The sequence below is a fragment of the Taudactylus pleione genome, unplaced genomic scaffold, assembly GCF_031769625.1.
Source record: "Taudactylus pleione unplaced genomic scaffold, aTauple2 ptg000083l, whole genome shotgun sequence".
Taxonomy (NCBI): domain Eukaryota; kingdom Metazoa; phylum Chordata; class Amphibia; order Anura; family Myobatrachidae; genus Taudactylus; species Taudactylus pleione.
The window spans coordinates 13,794,750-13,820,984 of NW_028284485.1; the positions used below are offsets into that span (position 1 = coordinate 13,794,750).

The 26,235-nt window shown below is 43.9% G+C and overlaps 1 protein-coding gene across 1 annotated transcript in view; it reads right to left on the reverse strand.

The window, feature by feature from the left end:
• LOC148532148 (cadherin-9-like) overlaps window positions 1-26,235 on the reverse strand; it is a 323,550-nt gene that overhangs the window by 65,101 nt on the left and 232,214 nt on the right. The window lies entirely within an intron of this gene.

Consider the following 26,235-nt stretch of genomic DNA (forward strand, 5'->3'; position numbering starts at 1 on the left):
ATCACTATTCTATATATTCTGCCAAAACAGACTCTTTTCTTAAATCATTATAAGAAATATATGATACTATTTTTTAGATATGTTAACAGCTATAACAGGGTACAACAGAAAAGAGTCCAACATTTCAATTGTTTCTGATAGTACTGCATAAACATTAGCATTGCATCCATCTCTGATTCAGGGCCAGGGTCTTGTGAGGAGGCTGTTGGCACCAATTTAAACAATTGCAAATAGAGATACATAACATACTTGGCCTCAAAAAGTTAAGATTATATTGAGCCATCCGAATCGAATTAATATCTATTAATTCATATTAGCAATTGGTTCAAAATGTAATTATCTAGGCTATCCTTAGAAAATAAATTTGAATAACTGGTACTCTATTGTGTGTATAAATTGGTGCCTGATTTTGTATCTGTTTATCCACTTACTGCATGTCAATTACCTTTACATATCTGTAGAATAATGCATCCAGCACTCAGTGCTAATTAATACACACTGCACTATGTCAACATTCAAATGGATACGCTCATTTACAGTGGGAAACTAATGTTGTTTAATGTAGTACACAAAATCTGCAAACTAATTATTTAAAAGGAATCAGAAATTATATTCAAAACAACACCATACTGGTGAGGTTTGTTAATAGTAGTTAAATTATAACTAGCTCAGCTTCTTTTCATTGGCAAAAAGAATTAGACAATGAAAAAGTTTGCAAAGTTAATGATTTGCTACTCATTAGAAATATGTGCTGACCACCATGTTTTGGTTTTGGAAAAACACCCTCACGTGTTTTGGTTTTGGATCAGTTTTTTTTAAAGAAAAATAAAAACCATGTAAAATTACGTAATTTAGACCTTTTAGCATGCAATCCAAAACCTGAGTTTGGTTTTTGAATCCTAGTTCCAAACCATGGGAAGATCTGAACCGGGACTTGGTTTGATTCGGTACCCCAAAGTGATTCTGAACTTGGACTCTGTTCAACTCAGAGCCCCTAAATTCAGTTGTTGTCAGTTCTCTGAGAACCGGACCTGCACATCTCTACTTATCATAGAGGCATATCATAAAGCCCTTCATACAATTCTTCTTTCTGATCAGTTTTACCTATAATATCTGTGGTACCAGCTGCATGACAATATTTATGCCATATTTGTATTTGGTGTCCCTTGATGATAAATAGATTTGTAAAGATATGCAGTACTACTTTGTATAGAGGGAGGCAGTGAAGTGCGGTGAGGTCAATGTCTGAGGAGGCAAACATTTATAAAAACATAGTTTTTATATCAAAAGTCTGGAGCATGACAGGTATGATAAAAAAGGGAGTATAACAGGGGGCTCTGTCTCCCTTGCCTATCCTTTCTGCATGTCCCTGGAGGAAGGGGAAAAATGTATCCACTACTGTAGAATACATTTATTTGCTATGACAGAAAGAACCAGTTTGTGACTTACTGGTGAAATTGGTGAAGTGGTTGCGAGAATTCCAAAAATGGACCAATCTGAGGTTAATGGTAAATAATTCAACAGTTCAGAAAAAGAAAATTGCTTAACTTAAGAGCCAAAATGCTTTAATGGAGGTGAAATCTAAAAAAAATGCTAGAGGGAAGCATCAACTTGTACAATTAGGACAAGTCGATAAGGAGGAAATTGACTGTGAGAGGTGGAAAAATATCCTCTATAAAATATTAATAAAACATTTCTTGATAGGTTGTAGAGGATAAAACTCAAATAGAATATAAAAGAGCATGTAAGATATTTGATTCTCTAAGGTCAGGAAAGTGCTTCAGCCAATGTGTTATGCCAGAGACATAATGACCACTGTAATATGGTGTCCAGAGTATATTGTAAAACAAGTAGATGGCAGCCAATGTAGCACCAGCTAATTGATTCCCTGGTCTAATTCAATTAGCCCCAAAGCCCAAAGTTATTGTCAGGGGGTGTGGACTAATCACAGGAGCCATGGTAATGGTATTTGCAGTACTGGGCTGCATACACATGCACAGTATGAAAGCACCAGCCATCTGCATGTGTATCTGCAGTTGTAATCCACAATGGATCAGGTCCTATGTATCTCCATTGGGTTTACCCAGATTGTTGCGGAGATAAAAGGGAAGATATTGTAGATTGTAAATGAGTGGCAAATATTTTAGACAAAATTTGTTGGCCTTATTTAAAAGATGGGTCTATAGGAGTTTAGAGAGTCAGGGTTTTGTATTAGGCTTCAATAAAATAATTGTGTAAGCATCATTAAAAGTAGGATACTGTAGGCCCCCTTCTTGAATTTGCTGAATTTCATTGATAAGAGAAGGAATTAAATAATATTTTTATATTTTATAAAAAAATACCATTAAAGCCATCAGGGCCTGGTGACTTTTTAAGTCAAAGACCCTCAATGCCAAAGCCTACCTAGTCTTCTTTTATGACAATATTAAGAAGCTATCTCTGCTGGGTTGACAATTCAGGCAAAGCAGCCTCTTGAAAAAAGAAATGGGACAATTCCGGGTCTATAGGAGGAATTGTTATGTAATACAGACGGTCGGGATGCCTCCTGTCAAAATACAGACAAAGGCATACCCTTACCCCTACTCCCCTGAACTCTCATTTCTTGTAGCTTAATCCTAACCCTCCCTATGAGTGCCTAAACCTGTCTTCTACCTTCATGCCTAAACCTGACCCTTCCCCCTTAGTCACTAACCATAACTTTCCCCAGTGGTGCCTAACCCTAACCCTCCCCCTAGGGGTGCCTAACCCTAACCTCTCCCCCAAAACCTAACTCTAACCCTGCTATGCTGCCTAAACCTAACACTCCCCCATGGCTAACAGCTAAGATGCCCTGGACATACAGTACCTCCTTCTGAATTCTGGCATCGGGATTAAGGTAGGTGTTGGTATTTCAACACCTATCTTAAGTGCTGTGTTGGGCCTCCCCTGTCGGGATTTAGACCTGCAGCATCCCGTCTGCTGGTCTGCTAACTACATCCCCTATAGAAGAGCAGGCATAATGATTTGTAAAATAGAAGTGAAAAAGTTATATCAGCAGGTGATGTGACAACAGTATTGATATCATGGTCATGCAATTTTATAATAAACTGTTTTTTTGCTGCTTCTTTACTAAATAAGCCAATACCTTACCATATTTACCTCCCCGATGGAAATAAGTATTATTTGCATAATCCAACCTAAATTGTGCTTTCTTAAAAAGAAAAGTTTATAAAAATCAGTTTAAGTTGGAGGTAGATTTTCTTTTTGTAAATCTAAGGTAATGTCGATAAGTATATTTTACACAAGCTTGAAGAGTATGCAAATCAGATTTATGGCTAAGTATACATTTAGCTACATAAGAAATTACATGTACTCTCATCACTGCTTTTTAGGCCTCCCAAAATGAAACTGGGTCATCCCAGTGCCCAAGGTTATCCTCTATATATTTTCTCCATTTGTTTTTCAGATATGTTTGAAAGTTATTATTTTGAGATAAAAAAAGAGGTAAAGCACCAAAAGCAAGGTGTGCCAAGGACCAATTCTAGATAGATCAAAATATATAGCGGCATGGTCAAACATAATGATCACAGTCTATAATCACATTATGGATGTGATAAAATAAAGAATTAGCAACCAGAAGATAATCAATTCATCATGGGCCAAGGAGTAAAATGCATAAACCCTGCAAGAAATAACTATTTCATGATCGTAGCCGAAAAAATCAATATCATTCATTAATTGAGTGATGGCAATGGGACAAGCTTAGTGGTCTAGGAGAGGGTCATGGAGATAATTAAAATCTCCACAAATAATTAAATTTGGAGTAATGGGAACATAAATATTAACAACTGTAAAGCTTCACCCTAATGCACAAACAGGAAATGACCCTTTTTATCAGACACCACCTCAGTAATGTTATTTCTCCTTCATCCACTAGGGGACACTGGAGTCTCAGTACAGTGGGATATAGATGTGGGATAACCGGGAGCTGGCACTTTAATAAATCTGAATAGTAGCTAGCTCCTCCCCCTCTATACTTTCCTACAGGTCAGTCTTAATTTTGTGCCAAGGGTGCTGGTCACTTACAAAGTGCTAAAAATCAAGGATCCTCAATCAGCAAAAGGATCAGACAGGCAGCTCACTGCCTCTGCCTGTCTCTTTCATTGGAGCTTCCAGGGAGACCTCACTGCTGCTGCTTGTGGCATGTGCTGGGGTCTTCAGCTACAGAGACCACTGTCTCTGGGGGTACCCAGACGCGCTGAGTGTGGCGCTTGTCGTGGTCCACCATTAGCTCAGCTGACACCGGCAGCATTTGGCAGCAAGAAGGTTAGTGACTCCTGGCACCCTGAGTAGCAGAGTGCCAGGAGAAATGACAGGCAGGCATTAAAAAGCAGCAATGATACAGCGCTGAATGGTGCCAGAATGAAGGGGGTGGAGCCTAACACACATTTCTGCTCCTGCATCCCAGCTGCCCCAGCACTCCCAGAAGGAGGCTGGTGGCCATTTTAGAAGACAGGCTGCTGACAAATGCAGAAGAGAGACCTGTCTGCCCAGATTGTGACTGCACAGTGGGGTTAGACTTGTGAAGAGCAGGTTAGACTGTGTTTACACAGTGATTACAGCACATTATATTGTATTACACAGAGCTGGTCTCTGTATCAACACTGGTTGGGCTGGGTTAATATCATTTTCTCCCTCTATGCCCTTAATCTCTTCTTTCTAAACAGTCTCTCTGTGTGTTTGTGTGTATCACTACCTTTTCTCTGTGTGTGTGAACAGTGAATTGGTAACATGACTTCAAAGGGGTATAAGGCTGTACAAAAATCTATCTCCTGTAAGAATTGTGCAGATAAGTTTACACAGGGACTGTCATCCAGTTCCCTGATGTGTGATACGTGTGTTTCAGAAACACAGAGTGCAGCATCCCCACAACACCCTAGTTGGGCTGATACAAATTACATCAGTCATGTCTCAAATGTCTGTAGAACTGGAAGCTTCTTGCAGGGAAAGAGAGGTTGAAAAATCTCAGAGGTCTGCCTTCTCTGAACCAGACTAGGTGCAGTCTTTATCCAGGTTTGTAGACGGACTCACAAGGGTTATGTCAGCCCAGGTTCCTCCCGTGGCATCGTCCTCTAGTGTCCCTGCTAGGAGACTGATACTGAATCCCCTTATGTGGGATGATCCGGAAGAGGATGTCATGCCTGATACAAAGGAAGGAGAGGTATAGGACCCTATAGATGAACAGGTGCAAGAGGAAGTGGAGCCTGAATCTCAGGGTGTAGAGGCACTGAGTGCAGCTATATGCCAGGTGTTACATGTTGAGGACATGGACCCGGTGGAAGTTAGGCAGTCTTTAATAAGAAACAATGGTTAGCAGCCTCCTTTCCAGTGTCTGAGGAATTGAACGAGATCCATACCTCAGCATGGAAACATCCAGATAAAAAGTTTCAGATATCACGTAAACTTTTATCCTACTATCCCTTTTCTGCAGATAGCAGCAAATTATGCAAAACACCTCATTCAGTGGACCCTTCAGTGTCACATCTGTCTAAAAAGATGATACTCCCTGTTCTAGGAGCAGCTTCTTTAAAGGAGTCTTCTGATAGGAAGTTAGAAACTACCTTAAAGTCTATGTACACTGTAGCAGGGGTGTCCCTTTGACCCGCATTAGTTAGCTGTTGGGTCAACAAGGAGGTGAAAGCATGGGCTATGCAGCTTGCTGAGGGCCTTAAGACTGGTGTTCCAGCAGAGAATCTGGTTCCTCTAGTGGAATAGATTGCAGAGTCTGCTTCTTTTCTTGGAGAGGCTTCAAAATATATTTGTAGCCTTTTCTCTAGATCCTCGGCTTTGGCTGTCTCAACCCGCAGATCCCTGTGGCTGAGACAATGGCAGGTGGATGCGTGATCTAAGAGAGCCATGGAAGTGCTTCCATTCAAGGGGAAGCTCTGTTTGAAACTGCATAAGTGGAAATCTCAAGCCCCAGGATCGTAAATCCACTTATCTCCCATCTGCTGCTCCTCCTCCTAGGAAACCCTTTTCTGGACTACCCTGCTGGTCCTTTTGTATCCCAGGGAGATTCAGGGGTTGTGGCAGAGGAGATCTCGCTATCTCCCCTGGTTCCAGAGGCATTGGTAGAGACACTACATCCTCCTCCCAGCAGGATAAGTCTTCAGTTAAGCCTCTGGCATGATGTACTCCCTTCTCTCCTGGGGGACCCTAGGGTGGTAGCTCACCTTCACAATTTCAAAGAAGTTTGGATCAAGTCTTGCCAGGACATATGGGTCCGGGACACCATTATTCAGGGGTTGAAGTTGGATTTTCAGATCCAACCTCCTCCTTGTTTTTTCACAACCAGTTTGCCGGCATCAGCAGACAAACATGTTGTAATACTGGAAGCAATAGAAAAGCTACTATCTTTTTGATAATAGTGCATGTCCCTATCCATCACCAGGGTCAAGGCTTTTATGCCAGCTTGTTTCTAGTTCCCAAGCCAAATGGCTCAGTGAGACCCATTCTGAACTTGAAACATCTCAATCCTTATTTGCAGACCTTCAAGTTCAAAATGGAGTCCCTGCAGTCTGTCAATGCAGGGCTTGAAAGGGATGAGTTTCTCATATTTTTGGACATAAAGTATGCCTTTCTCCACATTCCCATTTGGCCTCCTCATCAGGTATTCCTTTGGTTCACAGTGCGGGCCTCTCATTTTCAATTCAAGGCCTTACCTTTTGGTCATTCATCAGCACCAAGAGTGTTCACGAAGGTCATGGCAGTATTGATGGCCCTTCTTCAGATTCAGGGGGTTACTATCATCCCATACTTAGATGACCTGCTTCTCAAGGCTCAGTCAGTCACTCAATTACTATAGGACATATGGGTTACACATAGTCTTCTTTTGCAACATGGATGGTTCCTGAATTACTAAAAATCTCATCTACATCATACTTCATGTACAGAAGGTATTTCTTCCACAGGAACAGGTCACCTCCATACAACACCTGGTGCAACTGATACTGTGTCATCGCAGGTGTCAGTAAACCTGTGTATTCAACTTCTGGGGAAGATGGTTGTGACCTTCAAGTCCATCGCAGGGTGTCAGTGCACCTGTGTATTCTTGATAAAACAAAGTATCACACTCTGCGCCTCTATGTACACAAAACAGCTGCAGTACAATTCCAGAAATGAGTACACCCAATACTCTGTGTATAGAATAATAAAAAGATATTTGGAACACCAGCGCTGAATAATGCTTTTTCCTCTGATATTTCTTATTCCCTTTGTCTTCTACTCCTTTCCTCTCAATTGAAAATCCACTTACATGTATATCCTAACCCATGTTTATATAAAGGTATCTTTGTGTGGAACCACAACATATGCTGAAAGCATCCCCCTGTTGCGACAACACTTACATTCTGTTTATATCACGCTTTTCACAAAAGGTTTCTTTTATACTTAAAGCTGGATACAAAGTGGTGAAAATATGGATACTTTCCTATTCCACCGAGACTTACTTTCTTATTCTTTCTCGAGTTCACCTCAAGATTTCTTTTAATTTTGAGAACCACGGAGTGTAGCAACCACAGAGATATCTGTCAGAGTCCCAGACATAATAGGCATCAACTTCAGGTGTGTAAATCAGCATACGCTCCGGTAGGAAGGTAAAGCAGCGTCAATGCACATCCACGCTGCAGACTAGGGATGTGATGAAAAGCATATGAGGCTGTTTCTTTCCTCGGGATGGTTATTTCACTGTAGCAGTCACACTGTCGTCAACGCGTTTTGGAGATTGCTTCCGCCTTTTTCAAGACGTGCCGCATCTACTAAAAGCCCGTTTTTTTATCCACCGGTGTCTCCGGTCACGTGAGTAAAATGACTAAACAGAATAGGTAGATCACAGAGCTGCATACATTAATTTAATTCAGCAGCTGGGATGTTTTAGAGCATGTGGTTAACCCATTTGGGTATTCCCACCAGTGTATTTGCCTTCTGGGGAAGATGGTTTCGACCTTCAAGTCCATCCAATGCAGGAGGTTCCATGCCCATCCATTCCAACTAGATCTCCTCTCTCAGTGGTCAGGGTCCCACCTTTTTCTTCACCAGCGAGTTCAACTGTCACCCAGGACTCGAACATCTTTCCTTTGGTGGCTGAATTCCTCTCACCTATTGGCAGGTAAGCGATTTGCAATGTAGGAATGGATTCTCCTCACCACAGACACCAGTCTGTGAGGATGGGGGACAGTGTCATGGGTAAGACACTTTCAGGGCCTCTGGACTCGACTGGAAGTGGTACTGCCCATAAACATTCTGGAGCTAAGGGCCTTGTTCTATGCTCTTTGGGTAGCACATCCTCTGTTGAAGGGCCATCCCTTCAACAGTCCAACAATGCCACAGATGTGGCATGCATCAACAAACAAGGCTGCACCAAGAGCCAGTCCGCCATGAGGGAGGTAATCCGCATTCTTCTCTGGGCAGAGGAATATGCTGTAGCAATATCAGCAATTTTCATCCCAGGGGTAGAAAATTGGGAGACCGACTACCTCAGTCAACAAGATATTCATCCGGGAGAATGGATGCTCAATCCACAGGTGTTTCAACAACTGATTCAGTGTGGGGGTCTCCCTCAGGTAGATCACATGACATCGAGGTTGAACCATCAACTGCCACTTTACTGCTCCCGGACAAGAGATCCACAGGCAGTGGATGCTTTAAAAACTCCTTGGTGGTTTCAGTTTGTTTACCTGTTTCCACCAGTCCCACTTCTTCCTCATCTGCTTCAAAGAATCAAACAAGAAAGAGTAAAGGTTCTTTTGGTGGCTCCAGACTGGCCAAGACGGGCATGATATTCCAACCTACATCATCTATTAATAGACAACCCATGGCCTCTTCCTCTGCAAGAAGATGTACTGCAACAGGGTCCATTTATCTACCATGGTTTAAAGTGGCTTTGTTTGACAGTGTGGCTGTTGAAAGGGCTATCTTAAGAAGAAAGGGTATCCCTTCCAGGTTGATTCCTACTATGGTAAGGGCTAGAAAGGAAGTTACCTCAAAGCACTATCATCTTATATGGAAGGCGTATGTCTCTTGGTGTGAACACAAGGGTGCGCAACCATCAGAATTCAAATTAGCAAGGCTCCTTCTTTTTCTTCAGGCTGGTTTATCAGCAGGTCTTTGTCTGGGATCTTTGAAGGTTCAGATAGGGCTCTGTCAATTTTCTTTCAGAAAAAACTAGCAATATTGCAGGATGTCCAGACATTTCTACAAGGGGTTGTCAGGTTACAACCTCCATTTGTACCTTCAACAGCCCAATGGGATTTGGGTTTGGTCCTCTCTTTTCTCCAGTCTTCCCTATTTGAACCTTTACAGAATGTGGAATTAACATTTTTATCATGGAAAGTGGTGCTCCTTTTGGCATCCGAATCTGCTAGGTATGTGTTGGAGCTAGGGGCGCTTTCTGTCATCCACCTTACCTCATTTTTCATGAGGATAGGGCTGAGCTACATATGCAGTTATCTTTTTTGCCTAAGGTAATGTCTGCATCTCACATCAACCAACCGATTGTGGTTCCAGTGTTTAAAGATGATTCTTCGGCTTCCAGATCCCTAGATATTTTCCGGGCTCTTCGGATTTATGCTGATAGGACTACATCCCTCCGGAAGTCAGATACACTGTTTGTTCGATGTGATATGGCGCATCCAGGCTGGCTTGCTGGCTTCTAAGGCAAATATTTCTAGATGGATTTGTCTGACAATCAGACAAACCTATCTGGCTGCATCAAAACAACCTCCTACTTCAATCACAGTGCATTCTACATGCTTGGTGGGTCCTTCTTGGGCAACTACCCATAGTATTTCCCTGACCCAGCTTTGTCGGGCAGCCACTTGGTCAGGCTGGCATACTTTTGAAAAGTTTTACCGTTTTGACATGTTTGTGGCATCTGCTTCACAGTATGGCCATACTGTTTTGCAGGTTTCTCAGTGCTCTCCCACCTGGGATGTGAGCTCTGGGACATCCCAACTGTACTGAGACTCCAGTGTCCCCTAGTGGATGAAGGAGGAAACAGGATTTTGGTACTTACCAATAAATCCCTTTCTCTGATTCCACAGGGGACACTGGATGCCCACTCGGCGCCATTCCACATGCATTGGTATTTGTTTTTCCTGGTTTGTACAGTCATTTTTCTTCAAGGTCTGCTTGATTTGTTTGCATATGTGCTTGTTTGTTCATGTATGTTCTGGCTTATCATCTCCTCTATTATTCTATTTTCTAGCTCTCCTTGGGCACAGTTTCTTAAGACTGACCTGTACGGGGGTATAGAGGGAGAGGAGCTAGCTACTATTCAGATTTATTAAAGTGCCTGCTCCCGGTTATCTCACATCTATACCACACTGTACTAAGGGCCTGATTCAGACCCACTCGCGAGCGGCTGTCCGCTCGCAAGTGGGTCGATGGTCTGCACTGAGCATGCGCACGACGGAGGGAGCTCCGTCGTGCGCATGCGCCAGACACGACGAGCGAAGGACTTTCCTTCGCTCATTGTGTCCGATCAAAGGGGGCGTGCTGTCAATGTTGATTGACAGCACGCCCCCTTTGGTGGGCGTGCCGGGGGCGTGCCTCCCTGATGGGGGCGTTCCCATGGGAACGCCTCCCGTCAGAAGCCGGCCCACTGACATCACTAGTGATGTCAGTGGGAGTGATTTTGGCTCTGATAGAGCCAAAATCACTCCGGAGATTGCGGTTGAAAACCTCAACCGCAGGCTCCGGCTCGCAATTTCGATGGTCGCGATGGTCACGACCATCGCGGCCATCAAAATGCATGCTCGTATAGCCTGTGGGTGGTGACCCACAGCTATACAAGCGTCCAGGAGGACGCTCCATGAAAATGGAGCCCGGCCCTCATGCAGAGCGTGCGCTCTGCTCAGAGCGTACGGCTCTGAATGAGGGCCTAAGGCTCCAGTGTCCCCTGTGGAATCAAAGGAAAGCATTATTGGTAAGTACAAAAATCCTATTATTAAAGATTTTTATGAAATAAAATAGCCACACCCTATGTTTTTTTATCAAATATAGCCAAAATACATCCTGAGACCAAGTGCTCCTAAGGGTTGCCTAAGGGCCTCACAACCAGTGTGTTTCTTTCAATAATACAATATCAGGAGCTAAATGTTTGAGATGTGACAAAACCAGACACTGCTTAATAGTACAGTAGGCCACATTTTAAAAAAAGTAGATTCTACTTGGGGGTCTAAATTTAAGGATGTGGCAGGAGCTGTCATCCAGTTCTAGGGAAATTAAAAACCACAAACTGACAAACTAAAGGTGGTACCTATCTCATCCCAATGAGTTAGACAGGCACACCCATTAAAAAAAAAATTCTTCAACTATATATAAGATCACTGGACCTTTTTCCAAATTAAACTAGGAAGGATATAGAGAACCAGCACGTCTACATATAAACAAATGAACCCAAGGAAATGGAACATGATCTAATGTATTTGGAGGTGGATTTGAAGAGGGGTATTGAATTGGAACATTAAATTGATATCTAACCAGGTCAGGGCTGTCAAACATAACTTCAGCAAGCACCCTCAGTTTGGTAGGGTATAGTAGGGCAAATATTGTATTATGGGCAAAAGGATAGTTAAAAATTATGTCAAAATATTTATGTTTCTGACCCACGGAAGCAGAGAAATCCTGGAATCAGGGCCGGATTAAGGGGGGGGGCAACAGGGGTGGTCATCCCTGGGCCCCCACACACAGAGTGCCCCCAAACAGGGTCGGTGTGACCCTGCCGAGAACAGGGAGGAGGGAGCTCTGCAGCTGCGGCCATTCTACTGCATTCAGCAGCACAGTCAGTGCTGCTGCATCAGCTTGGGGCAGAGCTGTAGTGTGGATGGCACACAAGTGCCATCTGCACTACACAACACAAACACAGAGCCACCGGTGCCAGCAGCTGTGTGTTTGTTTTAGCAGACGATGAGAGTCAGTCAGATTCTCATCGGCTGATGCTCCCACCACTGGAGCCTCCGTCTTCCAGCTCCTGCAGTGGCTGATGGGATCGACGACTTGACATCTCTCCCATCATGTAGAGTGGGCCAGCCAAGGAGGACGCCGGACGGAGGAGCAGATGACAGAGCGGGGAAAGCGTAAGTTTTTTTTTGTGTGTCTGGGGGTTTACTAGGGGCACTGCAGGGGGTACTACAAGGGGCACTGCTGGGGGGTACTACTGCTAGGGGCACTGCAGGGGGCACTACAAAGGGCACTGATGGGGGGTACTACTGCAAGGGGCACTGCAGTAGGGACTACAAGGGGCACTGCTGGGGAGTACTACTATTACTAGGGGCACAGCAGGGGGTACTACAAGGGGCACTGCTGGCGGAATTACTGGGGGGGACTGCTAGGGGCACTGCTGGGGGGGTTTACTAGGGGCACTGCTGGGAGGACTACTAAGGGCACTGCTGGGAGGACTACAACTGAGGGCACTGTACACTGGTGGGACCACTACTGGGTGACACAGCACAGAGGGGTTTACTACTTGGGGTACTCCTGGGGGGACCACTGTTGAGGGTGGGACTGCTACTGGGGACACTGCTGGGGCAGACTGCTACTGGGGTCATGGCTGGGCTCGACTGTGTGGCTTGAAGGGGCCCCCTGAAACTTAATTGCCCTGGGGCCCCCACAAGCCTTAATCCGGCCCTGCCTGGAATTTTACAATTTTGAAATTAAGCACTTCAACAATGTACTGTTCTGGTAAGACATTAAGTTGTTCATGGAAACTAGGAAATTTACAAATAACAGGATGTTGGAAGGATTTTGTAGAACTAGAACCATGGCCAGGGCTTTTACAATGTGCTCTTTCAATCAACACTGTTCCAGAGGTAGTTGGAACATTAAGAGCTTGAATTAGGTTAGCACTTGAAAGGTCAATGAGGTCAGCACCACCAATAGATTCAGGTAAAAATCTAAGATTATTATGTCTATCACAGTTCTCAAGATCATCTATTTTAGAGGTCAAGATTGTAATCTGTTGAGATTGTAAATCAACCATGTTTTGTAAGGACAAGACAGTATCCTCAGCAGTACTGACATGTTGCTCATCCTCAAGGATATGTTTGATGTGGGATTCTAAATGAGAGAAAACAGGATTTAAGGTACAGATGTGTCCACATTCATCTAGCCTCCTGGCATGTTCTAGTCATGCCATGCTGTGGTGTGACTTGGCAGTGCTGAGCATCTTTTCATGCTATTTTTTACTTTCAAATGAATCTTAAATTCAAAGTGATGCAAATAGAATACACAAACTGTTTCTGCTGATTAAAATGATATGCGGAATACTTCAATTCTGTGTGCATCTGCAGGTGTGTCTGCATGTGAAATGCTACATTACAGTGTCACAGCTGGTGACACTGTAATGCAGCATTTTGCATGCAGATACACCTGTAGATACACACAGAATTTAAGCATGCCACATATTATTTTAATCAGCAGAAGCAGCTTCATATTTGATGGCAGATAAGAACCACTTGGCCCATCTAGACTGCCCCTTTTCATGTGTCCTTTAGGCAAATTCAACCCTATTTACTCCTTACGTGTCATATTCACATCACTGTGCAATCAAGATACGTTTGAAGGTAAAAGTCGCATGAAAAGACATTCAGTGCTACTGAGTCAAACTGCACTCATATGTTATGTGTAGTCTGACTTGTAGCATACATAGATGTATGTAGACACATCTGTAGATTGAAGTTCTTCATATTGTTATTCTAAGTGTGGGTTTAGAGGGGAAGACACATCAAGGGAAGGAACAGTATTAATGGTGAACAAGATAAATTGTGAGATTCAGAGGGAGGTGACTGAGCTTTTATATTTTTAGATGACCCAGGATGTCTACATGGACTGAAGAGGACAAGACACGAGGGGTAGATGAGTATGGATTTTTTATTGAATTAATTGTGTTTGCTACTGGACTAGAGGACAAAATGGCTAAAGGGAGTAAAGGTAAGTAATTATGTGAGTGTGTGTGTGTCTGTATGTGAATGTTTGATAAAATAATACAATATTCATTGTGTGTGTCTTGTCTTTTTTTACTATTTCTTTTACAGGAATACTACAGGCCCCAGCAGGTCCTTAATGCCCCTCATGCTGATAATGGTGAATCTTCAAGTACTGGAAAGCAGGGTAGACTTGCTGGGGCTTGTAGTACCCTGTAAAAAACAACAATATTTTTGCTAACTTAAATGCCATGAATTCGCCATCCACTGCCACCAGAGGTGCCAAGAATAGCCCTGGGCTATCATCCTGGCCTTGTTGTTTTCCCCAGGAGGTGGACCCCTTTATTCAGGGATCCCCACTTTTTGAAGAATTATCAGCCTCAGATTACTAGTAGGGGGTGCTGAATGCTTTGGAAGTGGGACCCAGTGAAGTGTGTCCCCCTGCTGTGGCATTACATCCCCAGTAGAAAAATCCCAGTGCTGGTTGTGTAAAATAAGGGGGACCACTACATATTTTTTTCCACAAATTTTAACAACCAGGACTGGCTCAGGAGCCTGTTGCTAGTTGTGTAAAATACAGGGGACCCCTAAATTTTCCCCCCTGTATTTTCACATACAGGTCTAGATCAAAAAAGCCCAGTGCTGGTTATGCTTTGTGGGGGACCCCACACTTTTTTCCCCAAAATTTTACTTTTACACAAAGAAGCACTTATCTGGGCAGACTTCTGCAAACATGCTGTGAGGTGTTCAAAATTGACTGAAAATGATGTGAAATTAATGTTATTAAGGGTTAGTAATATTTTATGAACAAAACAAGCCCAAATAAACATGATTTGTAGCTGTTTTTATATAAAAATAAAACCCAGATCCAAAACCAAAATAGTTGAAGGTGATTTGGCAAAACCAAAACTAAAGTTGAATTACAAAACAAAACCATGCACATATCTGCTTATTATTATTTATTTTTTAGCTGTTTTTATCAATTTAAAAAAATACAGAACCAAAACCAAAATATGTTAAGGTGAATTTGGCAAAACCAAAACATGACATAAATTAGAACAAAAACCAAAACAATTTGTAAACATGGAATTCAAAACATCATATAGTGATATAACAAGTCATACAGTATATCCTTAAATAGCATGTAGTTTAACCAGACAAGATAAGGATGAAAGAGAAGGATAGGATGTACAGGAGGTAGGGGAGAGGAATGATGGGAGAAGTGAAGAGAAAAGGATAAACAAAAGGAGTGTTGGGAAAATGTATTAGGAAAGGGTCAATACAAATACCAGCTTAAAGGGGAAGGGAAATGAGCCACCATCCATAGCATGTTTGCCCATCCCCTCTAGAATGTAAGCTCTCATGAGCAGGGCCCTCTTTCCTCTTATGCTTATCATTTCTTTACTTATATTATCTGCTCTATACTCAAAAGTACCTAACCCGTGACTTTTGCCATCCTGCTTCTGTTGCAGCAGTGTTTTATACCATGTACTTGTCTTGTAGTGTCTTAAACTGTATGACACTGTTTTCTTGTTCTGCTCAACTGTTTATGTACTATGTTTATGTACTATGTAAGGTGCTGCGGAACCCTTGTGGCGCCATATAAATAAAGGATAATAATAATAATAATAATAATAAATCGCATCCAGATGGCAGCCAAGTTCACCAGTGGAGTCCCAGCAGTATCATCAAACCCACCAGTCATAGCACCTGAACAGTGGGAGCTCTGTCAGAAGCTGAAGTGAGAGCTAAAACCAGGAGGACAGCAGCACAGCCAATTAAAGAGAGCTCTGCCTGCAGGTAGGTCACAGGTTTTGGGGTCAGTGCAGGCTTCAGAAAGATATAGCCAGAAATCAGCAACAAGAAGAAAGATAAGAATGCATGCTCCATGAAGACAGGTTTGATCCCAGGCACGGTACAGATAGAGGTAGGTACAAGTAGTAAAGGGACATGGGAAACATAAACACCACCACCTCAATACATCAGGAGAGAGACAGCATGGCTCACTGGCAGGATCACTCCAAAGCAGGACCAGCCCCAGAGGGATGGGTGCCAGTAAGGCAGGGACACTGCAGGAAGGAGACAGCATGGCACAGTAGCAGGATTAAATCAGGGCAGGTCCAATCAAAGAGGGGTGAGTGCCAGCAAGGCAGGGACACAAGTCAGGTGCTGGAAAATAGGGACTAAGAACAGAGCCAACATTCTGGAAAGTGATGCAGGTCACATGTGGCAACAGGAAAGAGTCTGGTACCTGCAGCTCCAGAAGGGCAATTGCAGGGCACTAGGCAGAGACAAGGGAGGTGGCATTGTCAGGAACTAAGCACCAGATAGGACTACATCGGGGTACAGGGATAACAGTGATTCAGGATCCATCCAAGGCCAACTGAGAGGCACAGCACCAATGGGATAGTGGGAGAAGCATAACTGACAACAAGTATTGAGCAGCCCGGTCCAGCCGCAAACCACCAGTCAACCAACCTGAGGTGAGGCAGAGATGTCACAGCTATCCAAGGAAGCACCACAGGCTGTTGAAACCTTGAGAGGGGACCCTCCAGTTACAAGGAATGCCAGCCAGCATACCACCAAGCCTTCACCACTGGGCAAAATAGGGTATAATACTCCAGGTAGTGGGACTAGAGTGGGCCAGGAGAGATAATAGAGAAACATAATCCCCAAGGAAAAAGAATCGAGAGTCCCTCAAAGTCAGTATAGTGAGGAAGCTGTAACTTTGGGTCAATAGTAAATGACGGTCATAAGTGCCATGCTCCACAGGCTTGAATCCAAAGCATCAAATAGCTCCACCAAGAAACAGTGACCTCCACACCAGCTTTCATGCAGAAGCAACATGTTAGTTGCAGAATGGAGCAGTTTGAAGCCTGTGTAGGAGGTAGATGGTCTTAGACAGAGATATTATAGAGGATCCCTAGTAAATAGCACCCATACATGATGCTCCACCCCCCAGAAACTTTCCTTCTTTTTCATAACTGAAACTTGTGTTGGGGCATGTGGAAAACAGTTTATATGCTGATCTCCAGTGACCAGGAAATTTGCTGACAAGAAAAGGCAGAATTTGCTAATTGCTTGCCTTCAGTATACTGTAAATAGCTGCAATTGGTGATTGGTAAAGTACATAGGCCTTGGTTTTGCATAAATTGTATGGAGTTCCCTTTCAGTGTCTGAAAAATGGGTATTCAAGTTTGTTTGTACTCCCTAAGTGGACAAATATGTATTTCTCTTATAACAAGCTACTTTATCGGCTTGTTTAAATATATTGTGTAAAAGTTACCATAAAGATTATAATATTTTTTCTAGGTCTCTGTCTAATTTTGACCTTATCTAGGTTAGATGGGAGGTAGCTATTATGCTGCTTCTATAAATGGATGTAACCAGGCTACATTTCCCATATTTAACTCATGGTCTATTTATCAACTTTTTGCAATTTTTATAAGAAAGATTCTGGAGATGCAGGCCTAGATGGGTGGTGTGAAGAGTTTGTTGCCCTGCCTCTACTGTAAAATTACATCATTGGCAGCATTGGTAGGTGGAATAACAATTATACAAGTCTTATCTTTAAGTTTCTGTACCACCCACTTCATTGAGGAAGTCATTAGGATACCAGATGCTGCTCTACACTCCTGGACAGTAGATCTCTCTGAATTTTGCAAGTCTCCTAAAAAATCTGGGAGAGTAGCAAGTATGCCCGAGAGACATTTGGTAATGCATGCAGGGAAGTATTCCTTGAATACAACTGTGACTAATCTGAATACCATAAAATCAGTGTACTATACCAGAAGGGTATCCTAAATGAGTTGAGACTGCATATTTGTTTATGGTGGATAAACATTTGTTTTTTATCTATTCTATATCAAATGCATTCAGTGCAGTGTATTATCTTTGGTAAGCTAATATAGAGTTTGGTGCCCCTTGGTGGAACTGAATCATTTACACACACACACACACACACACACACACACACACACATACATACTATGTGTATATATATATATATATATATATATATATATATATATATATAGTCCAAGTTGGCCCGGCACTCGTGGTAAAAATCTATGCTCCGGTGCCTTTCCAATAGTTGTAAGTAGAATAAAATGTGACGGGCGGCACTCAGAGAGACTTCACAACTTGAAGAAACAACAATAGCACAGCTATGTATAGGTCAATCAACGATCCTACGGGACACAACCTCGTTTATTCTTCAACTACAGCGGTTATCTCCCTTGCCCAAAAAACATCTGTTGTGTGTTATTGATGTTGTTAGCCTGTATACATGTATACCCCATCAGAGAGGGTTACAGGCTATTAAGCGTATACTCACCAATAATCCAGCCTATACAGGTCCTGACATTTCCTTCTTCTTGATGCTGCTGGAACTCGCCCTATCACGGAATTATTTTTTGTTTGACAGCAAATTTTTCATACAGAAGACAGGATGCGCGATGGGATCCTGTGTGGCACCGAGTTTCGCTAATTTATTTATGTGTGAGGTGGAGAAGGATTTGTTCTTCACCGACTCGGCCACACGGGATTCCATCGTGGCATATTTTCATTACATTGATGACATTTTTATGCTGTGGTCTGACTCTCAGGAATCTTTTAATACCACTATGTTGAAAATTTATTTTGCAGATATGTCAGTAAAATTTACCTTTGAGAGCAGCTTTGTATCCCTGCACTTCTTGGATGTAGCGATTAATATCAGCGATGAGTTGCATATCAGTACATCAATATTTTTCAAAGAGACGGATAGGAACACCTTCTTGCGGGCTGAAAGCTTTCAACCACCGGCGTTGAAGAAAGGCTTACCTTACTCCCAGTTTTTAAGAATTATCCGTATATGCAGCAATCCAGAAGATGCCAAAAAACAGATAGAAAATATGTCTCTAAAATTTATAGCCAGAGGATACAATCCGAGAGTTTTGAACAATGCCAAGTTGAAAGCCCTGTCGGTATCAAGACAGGTGGCTCTCCAGAATAAACCTCATAAAGCTACAGATACGTGGAAGATGCTGTGGATACAAGAATTCTCACATGCCTCTGGAGATATTATGGACAAAGCCAAAAAGATGTGGCCTATTGTGTTGAATGATCCCTCGCTCCTGATGTTTAAGGATACAAGGATTATGCCAGCTTTTAAGAGGGGCCGCAGCATTAAGGATCTTGTCATACACAATGACGTCTCACATCATGTTGAACAACCGCCTGCACATTTTCTCACCAGAAAGCCTGGAAATTATAAGTGTATGGGGTGCATCACGTGCAGTCATTTAGAAACAGGGAATGTCTTTGTACACCCCCGTTCGGGAAAGAAATTCCTGATAAAACATCCTGTGACCTGCACTACAAGGTTTGTTGTATACTACATTAGGTGCCCGTGTGGGCTCCTGTATGTGGGTAAAACTACACGACAGCTCAAAGAGCGTATGGCCCTCCATCGCTCAAGCATTTGAGCAGCTATTGAAGGTAAAAACTCTGATCAACCCGTTGCTAAACATTTTTGTGATTTAAAACATGGTCTTGCTTCCCTTCGTTGTAAAATCATTGACTGGATTCCACCGAATTTGAGGGGTGGTGATCGTGGTCGGATTTTATTGAAGCACGAAGCCCGATGGATACATAATCTCCAGACGGTCAAACCTTTTGGCCTTAATGAAATTAATTATTTTTCTTCTTTCCTTTAGGTGCTTGTCTGTTAGACTTTTGCTGTATTGTATTACGGTGTGGCCATAGGTTTATGGTCACCCGTCTGTAGAGACTTTTGCTCTACCACGTTTAATTGAGTCTTATGGTCACTCTGGTTGCGCGCCTCGTTGATATGCTGTGGTGACTAATTGTGAACTATATGCTGTGATTTGTTTTATCACGGCTATACTTATGTGTGAAATCATGTAACTTTCTTTGGCTCCAGGTTGATGGTTACCAGGATTACCTGGTACTTTGCTATTTTGACAGTCCTGCTCTTGTTTCTGTTTTGTTTTAATTGTAACCATGGTGATGGTATGACACATTGGTGGACACGCCCCCTGGGGATGACGGTGACGCTGGCGCTATTGCGCGACTCGTGACGTCATCACCCCTGTCGGGATGGACCAGCAGGTGTTTGTGCACAGGGTGAACTGTATTTAAGGTATGTAATATGTCTTTGTCTGTATGTCTTGATAAAAGTGTATCCACACTGAAACATTGACCTATACATAGCTGTGCTATTGTCGTTTCTTCAAGTTGTGAAGTCTCACTGAGTGCCGCCCATTACATTTTATTCTATATATATATATATATACACATATATACACATATGTGTGTGTGTCAACACACATATGTACACATTCTATATATATAATAAGGCTGCATCTAAAAAAACTGATTTCTCCATAGAGAAATTTGAAGGGGGGGCAGGGTGTTTTAAGGGGCAACACCTCAAAATCTATAAAAGATACCTAGTTGAAATTTGGTAGGGGCGGGTAGAACTTTTGCACAGTGCTGCATGCCAAAGTAATGGCATAAACTTATTAAATGAGGATTTGGGAGTAATCTAAAGCTCCAATTGTCACATTTTTCTGACATACTCAGTTAGGACCACTTTTCTGCTATAGTCTATGGGTTTTTTTCAGTTGGCTAAACTCAGGGTAGGTGGTGAATTTAGACTTGGGGTTTATTTTATTAGGCAGCTATTGTTCTAGGGTACGTGCTTTTGGGGTTCAGGTAAATTAGAAAGTTACAGTTTTTAAACAATTACCTCAATAATGCGCCACTGTAAAGATTGGACTTTTCAAATTGTTGCGCAGACACAGTAGGAGCCTCCAGCAGGTGCAGTCATAGTGGCTTCACTTGGGTGCAGCAAGGTGACTGTCATTTGCTGGCAGTAGTGGAGTCCGGAACCGGGGGGGCAGGGAGCCGGCATTTGCTGCGGCCGGGATGTGGGGGAGAGGGGGTAGGGGTTAGCGGGTATTAGCTGCAGCCAGGAACCAAGGATGATAGTGGGCATTAGCGGTGATGCAGTGGTGGTGCGGGCAGTGGTGGTGCAGGCATTTGGACCCGGGGGAGGTAGCAGCACACACATGCAGGCTCGGATCTCAAAATTCTGTGATACCTGCATCTGTGTTTAAAAAAACAAACACAGAAGCATGGACGGGTTTGTGAGACCCGTCTGTGCTTCTGTTTAAAAATAAAAACAGTGTAAAAAAATTAAAAATGGAGTGGCCCCTTCACCAAAAAAAACGACCAGCCCCAGGCTATGGATCCCCAGTACTGGTTATGCTAAATACAGAGGACAAACAGCATAGTGGTACCCTGTATGAAGCACAACCAGCACAAGGCTTTTCAGAACTACAGGGGGGAAAAAAGCATAGGGCACCTCTGTTATTCCCAGAGCCAGCACTGGACCCTTTCTAGCAGGGGGTGATGCCACAGCCAGGGGAGCCCTTTCACCAATCCCCCCAGCTGCAGCATCACCACTAATGGCTAGTCAGCCCAGGCCAGGGATCCCTGGGGAGTTGGGGACCCCTGCAATAAAGTGGACCCCTCTCCAGGGCACCCCAGGCTGATAGCCCAGGGCTACCCCCGACACCTCTGGACGGTGGGTGCCGGGTTCATTATGTAAAGTGTGGTGCATTAAATTAAAAATATTGTTTTTTGCTGTGGAACTACAGTTCCCAGCAAGCCTACCCCGCATGCTGGTACTTGGAGAACCACAAGTATCAGCATTTGGGGCATTATGGGCATCCTGGTAGCTGTAGTTCAACAACAAAAGCAATATAAAAAAACACAAAACACACACACCATGGAAAAGTATATATTTATTAAAACATACATGCACACACACATGTACTCACACATGCATACACTATCTCAAATACTCACCTAGTATCCCAGAAGCCAATCTGTCCTCTTCTCCAGTAGACAATCCAATGGATTACCTGTAATAAAAAAAATCATACTCACCTCCTCTGGTGCGTGGATCTGTCCTCTTCATTCCAAAGTAGGCAAATCCTGGGTCTTGGCAAAAAAAAAAAATATGAATTACCCTAGCCCACGAACATTAGTAGTGTTCTCTAAGAACACTACTACCCAAATTACTGCTCCGTTGTGGGATTTCTGTCCAGAAATCAAGGTGCGTAGCAATCATTTGCTGAGAGAGGCGAGCCTTCTGCCTCTCAGCCAATTAGTGATTCTCACCATTGAATTCAATGGTGAGAACCGAGCGTGCCCTTTTCAAAAATGGTGCCTAAGCGCCATTTTTTGAAATTCAAAGATGGCCACTGCAATACAATCACGGCTTGTGACATCATCGCCCGCCCCCTAAATACTGCTAGCGCGAGTTGCCGTGCAATCAGTCAGCGGCTGGGAGGCAGCAGAGAAGAGCTGCTAAAGACAGAAGATGCTGCAGGAGCCCTGGATGGGCAACGGCCTGGAAAAAGAGCTTAAACGCAGTCGCCCTCCAGGTGAAGATCTCATAGAAGTCCTGGGGGAGCGGCAGCCATGTAAAAGTGCTTAAAGCTGCCACCCCAGGTGAAGGTCCTGCTAAATAAAATATTTAAAAAAAGGCTTCTGTCTGTTTTATTTTAATATTTCTTTTGCAGGGGTATTATAGGTACCAACAGGCCCTTAGTGCCCCACCTGCTGGTACTTGTGGTTCTCCAAGTACCAGTGTGCAGGGGCTGCCCACTTGGACATGGAGTACCTACTGCAAAAGACAATGGGCCTGATTCAGACCCACTCACGAGCGGCTGTCCGCTCGCAAGTGGGTCGATGTTATGGACTGAGCATGCGCACGACGGAGGGAGCTCCGTCGTGCGCATGCGCCAGACGCGACGGGTGAAGGAAAGTCCTTCGCTCGTTGTGTCCGATCAAAGGGGGCGTGCTGTCAATGTTGATTGACAGCACGCCCCCTTTGGTGGGCGTGCCGGGGGCGTGCCTCCCTGACGGGGGCGTTCCCACGGGAAGCCTCCCGTCAGAAGCCGGCCCACTGACATCACTAGTGATGTCAGTGGGAGTGATTTTGGTTCTGATAGAGCCAAAATCACTCCGGAGCTTGCGGTTGAAAACCTCAACCGCAGGCTCCGGCTCGCAATTTCGATGGTCGTGATGGTCTCGACCATCGGGGCCATCACAATGCACGCTCATATAGCCTGTGGGTAGTGACCCACAGCTATACGAGCATCCAGGAGGGTGCTCCATGAAAATGGAGCCCGGCCCTCATTCAGAGCATGCACTCTGCTCAGAGCGTACGGCTCTGAATGAGGGCCAATATTTATATATTGATATGCACCATACAACATAAATCAACACAGCACCCACCACACAGGGGTGCTGGGGACAGTCTTGGGTTATCAGCCTGGGCCTGGGGTGCCCTGGAGAGGGGGACCCCTGTAATGGGGGGTCCCCAAATCCCCAGGGATCCCCAGCCTGGGCTGACTAGCAGTCAGGGGTGATTCTTCGGCTGGGGGGCCCAGTGAAAGGGCTCCCCTGGCTGTGGCATTACTCCCCTGCTAAAAAGGTTCTGGTGCTGGTTCTGGGAAATACAGGGGGGCCTTATGCATTTTTCCCCCTTTATTTCCAGAACCAGGACCGGCTCAGGGCCCAGTGCTGGTTGCGCTAAATACAAGCACCCATATGTCATTTGTCCCCCTGTATTTTGGCAACCAGGACTGGTTCTAAAAAGCCGTGTGCTGGACCCCTAGGTCGTTTGTCCCCTGTATTTAGCACAGCCAATACTGGGGCTCCAATACGCTTTTTTTACACATTCAATTTTTAACATAGATGCATAGATGGATATCACTGCTGCATTTATCCATCTGTGACTTAATGATTTGATTTTCTCAGGTGCATATGCACTAACAGTGAGATCTCTGACATCCACTAATAACGACTTTGCACTGCACCACTGCCACTGCTCTGCACCACTGCTGCTGCCGCTACCGCTCATGCTTACAGCTGTCTCATACTCAGCACTTCCCAAACCTACCTCCTGTGTGCTGTCCCCTCTTCCACCTGTGTTAGTGTACCATTTTGTTGCCCTTCTCCCCTGCAGGTGGCCTGGTTTGCTCATCCAAACCCTAATAGTTAATACATTTTAAAAAAGCTATGAAATTTCATAGACAAATAACCTTACAGTTTCACATGTTCCATTAAGGCTGCTTAGACATGATCTGAAATATTCTGCCACTCAAACTCCAAAAAGCAATGAAATTACGATCATTAAGGCTGATGCCTTGATGGATGTGTTCCTTGCAGAATACAGATATGGTATGCCATCACACCCCGTGGTTAACTGCAGATACAGAACTCTCACAGAATGAGATTGCTGTCACTCACAAAATGGTGGAGCTGCTAATTCACAGAATTGTGTGCTCATTGGAATACACACATGCAGTCTATGCAACTGAGGTCAAAGCAGAAAATAGAGCTATTCAAATGGGATAAAAGTGGTGTGGATGGGGAGGAGACACAGCAGCATGGATAGGTGAGACACAAAGGTGTGTAGAGGAGGGAAAGTTAAGCAATACAGAGGGGGGGTAGCCAAAGTAAAGCAGATGGGTAGAAAACAGTGGTGCGGATGGGGGAAAACAGAGTGGCACTGTTTAGGGGGTCAGCAATGTGGATGGGGGAAGAGAGTGGCATGGACATGGGAAGACAGAGCAGTGCAGATGGTTCTTGGAAGGCACCAGCCAATTTGCATTCTGTTTAAGAGGACAGATGTTATAATGCAGGGTGGATGAGAGGAGGGTGGGTATATATGCAGAATTGGTGAGAAGAGTGAGGTGATTAATGCAGGTTGGATGAGGGGAGGAAGGGTATTAATGCAGGGTGGATGATAGAATGGAGCGTATTAATGCATGGTAGGTAAGAGGAGGGAAGTTTTTAGTGCAATGTGGTTTAGAGCAGGGGGGATAAGGATACTGGCTAGTAAAACAAGCTATTAGCAGTGTAAGTGGAGAGAGCAGGCATGCAAGATGGGAGGGCAGGAGAGCAATACCAGCTGCAGAGATAGAGATGAGTGTGGGCAGCACTGTACTAATGCAGCATAAGATGCTGGAGTCCAGACTGGCTGCTTTTTGGCACTGCTGCTCTATACACCCTTGTGACTTAGGCAGTTGCCTGCCCCAGTGGTGTGGTATAGTGACCCCACATTTGCTTTTTATGCCCATGCTGGAGATCCTGGATGTAGTCCCCTCAGCAGCAGCCCTCAGAGTCTGTGTCTTCCTCTGGAACAGCCACTTGGCTTATAGGGGCAGACACAGGGCGGCGATTGGCGGACAGTAGTGTATCAGGGCCAGGGCAGACAGCAGCGTCTTGTGCAGGCTGTTGCTCTCTGCACCAGTAAAGTCTGCCTAATGGACAGGGTGCCCATGAATGTATTTAGTAAAATAGTTGTTTAATGACAATTTTGACAATTTCTTTGTCCAAATATTGTTGCCCCACTAGGCAAAGGTATTTAAATTGCCGGTAGTGGTAGGAAATATTGTATGACAAATAAGATATAATCTCAGTCTCTCATTTATTAAAGGAAGTTTAGGAACTGATGAACAGTTGGCAGTAATAAAGAAAAAACAAGACTCTTGTTTTTTTTTACAAAACAAAAAAAAAGTTTTATTTAGATACACATAAAAGCATAGTAAATACTCTAGCAATGAGGAAAGCACCAATTGGTATCTGCAAAGCAAATCATAAATGGTTTGCTAGTGCAGGTTACCATCATAACCATCGAGAATTTGCACCTGCCCCTAAACACCCACAAATTATATTGCTTTTTCATGCAACTTTTTTCTCAATTTACAGTACATGTGTTCATAATTGTACAAATCACTTTACTCGACCGATGGTAGAGCATTAATTCCTGTCTACACCAACCAAACTGTAAGAGGCAGAGTCATGTAAATCAGTATGTGACCAATTTTCTGGACATGCTCTGTATGTCATCACACAACATATGCAATGAAAATTGGCACAGTACTCACTCTGCATCAGTCCCATAAGCATTATGTTTATTCCAACATTTACCCATTGTACACTCTGCATAGAGGGTCTGATTTAGATTTGGGAATAGAGGGGGTCATTCAGACCCGCTCGCGAGCGCAGGACGCTCACAAGCGGGTCGATGTTCCCCCACTGTGCATGCACATGAAGGAGGGAGCTCCGTCATGTGCATGCACGAGACCCGGAAGGGGGACGGGCTCTCCATCGCTCCGGGTCTCGCACCAAAGGGGGCGTGCTGTCGATTTTGATTGACAGCACGCCCCCTTTGGTGGGCGTGCTG